A 2,329-nucleotide genomic window follows, 5' to 3' on the forward strand; every position below is an offset into this window, starting at 1 on the left:
GAAAAAAACAAAACAAAAACAATACAAAAGAGAGCCAAATTCAAGATCCGTTCATTTCGAGATCCGCAGACACAATGTGTTTGAAAGACTAGAGATCATAATAAGTAGGAAATACAGACAGAGGGAGACAGTTCCACAGTTGACCTGTTGCATAAATGAAGGACTGGGAGTAACGGTTAACTCTTGCATTAGAGAGTTGGACAGAAATGGGATAAGAGTTTGCTGCTAGACGAGTGCTACGCACCCGTCGTAGAGGTGGGGAGATGCAAGCAGACAGTTCAGAGGAGCAGTGACCACTGATGTAGCGACAGAAAAGAGAAAAAGATGCAACAATGTGGCGAAGAGACACAGGTTGAAAGGAGCCAGTAAGAGGAGGAGAGTTAAAGAGACGAAAAACCTTTGACTCCACCCTACTGAAGCTGGGGGGTGGTTTGCATGCATAGGAGAGGCAGAAAATTACTCCAGATTAATCAAGTATATTATCTAAGGTTCAGAAAAATCTTGGGTAGACATCTGGATAAGTGGTCAATTTCCAGTATATGGCCTTTGAACTCGACATACACATGCAACTTTTTTTCACCAAAAATGAAGATATAATCAAAGACAATATGCCTCAATCTCTGCTTCTAATTCACATGGAAATATTGTTTTGGTGTCTAAATATATGTTTTTGATGTCCAGGAACTCAGCTATGTCGGTTAAAATGTGCCCAGACTTACAGAAATGCATAAAAAGTGGAAAAACTGTTTGCCACAACCGATGGCAAAATCGTTATAGCAGAAAATTTATTGTAAATCGAATAATGGGGTGGAACTTTTCTATTATCGTTGTAGCGAAATATCGTAAACCAAAACATTGTAAAACGAGTAATGACTGTATTATGAGCGTTTATAAACTGGAGAGCTGCTACCACATGTGTGAAGCACAGGCTGTAGCAGCCGTCATCACAGTTGGAAACCGCATGTTTGACACAAACTGGAAGGCACACGATAACCCAGAGGTCACTGATCTGGACACCCTGCCAGAATCCAAGAGAGTCAGGGAAGGAGGCTAGAGCATTGAGGTGTGCACACTAGATGAGACTGTCAAGATCATAAACTCTGATGAACAAGTTGTGGTGACCTATTCTGATGATGGCTCAAAGAAGAAGGGTGCTGGGTCATTTTCCGTTCAGGGTATCACCATTAACAGAAAATACAGGTCACTGCCCACACTAAGCATTGCTTCAGAGTCCAGAAAGAACTTAGCTGCTCTCTGGGTGGTGGTCCTGGAAATTCAGGAGGCAGCAAGTGGTGTTGCAGCCAAAACTCTGTTCGAGAAAATTGACTCTGTGATCCTCCTTTCGGGACTTTGGTGAAAGCTCTGCCATTGCACTTGACATCTCAAAGGCTTTTGATCGAGTCTGGCATAAATCTTTAATTTCCAAACTGCCTTCTTACGGTTTCTATCTTTCTATCTGTGCCTTCATCTCTAGCTTCCTTTCTGGTCGTTCTATAGCCGCTGTTGTAGACGGCCATCATTCTCCTAAATCTATTAACAGTGGTATTCCTCAGGGCTCCGTCCTATCACCAACCCTCTTCCTTTTATTCATCAATGACCTTCTAAGCTGTACACCTAACCCTATCCACTCATATGCTGATGACTCCACCCTTCACCTTTCCATTTGGTTCCCGCAACTTCCATCTCAGCAAACAAGGGATGAGGCTATGGCACACCTATTGTCTGACTTGGTTCGTATCTCTGACTGGGGTAAAAATAATCTGGTTGTTTTTATTGCATCAATGACTCAGTTTTTACACCTATCAACCCGACAAAATCTTCCACAGGTATACACATTCATTCATTCATTGCCTGACGCCACGTATCCCAAACGGGGTGGCCAAGGGCTTAGAGTTAATTGTTTTACAGGGAGGGGCACTAATCCTCCACCAACCCCACCTGACACGTAGGGATGCCAACAGCATCTGGTGTTCCCAGACGGTCACCCATCCAAGTACTAACCAGACCCAACGTTGCTTAACTTCGCTGATCGGATGGGAGCGGTGTACTCAACGTGGTATCCAATGTTTAATAATATTCAGCTTAATCCTGCATCATCCTTGAACATGCTTGGGGTTTCATTTACTCGGGACGTATCTTGGAAAGATCATATTACAGTAATCACTCCAATATCCGACATAATAGAGCCATAGGTAGGTCCGGATATTGGTTCTGTCCGGATATTGGTTCTGTCCGGATATTGGTCCCCAGCTTATGGACTTGTACTTATGGACCCTAACTCAGAGAAACACCTATACAACTCCCTCTGGACATGCATAGCACCTATTTA

At 43.3% G+C, this 2,329-nt stretch overlaps 1 pseudogene; it reads right to left on the minus strand.

The window, feature by feature from the left end:
- Positions 1 to 1,952: 1,952 nt before the first annotated feature.
- On the minus strand, positions 1,953 to 2,071 carry LOC145416850 (5S ribosomal RNA; annotated as a pseudogene).
- Between the last annotated feature and the right edge of the window lie 258 nt (positions 2,072 to 2,329).

The sequence above is a fragment of the Coenobita brevimanus genome, chromosome 107 (assembly GCF_032717465.1).
Source record: "Coenobita brevimanus isolate Jiangsu-jjx chromosome 107, ASM3271746v2, whole genome shotgun sequence".
Classification (NCBI taxonomy): Eukaryota; Metazoa; Arthropoda; class Malacostraca; order Decapoda; family Coenobitidae; genus Coenobita; species Coenobita brevimanus.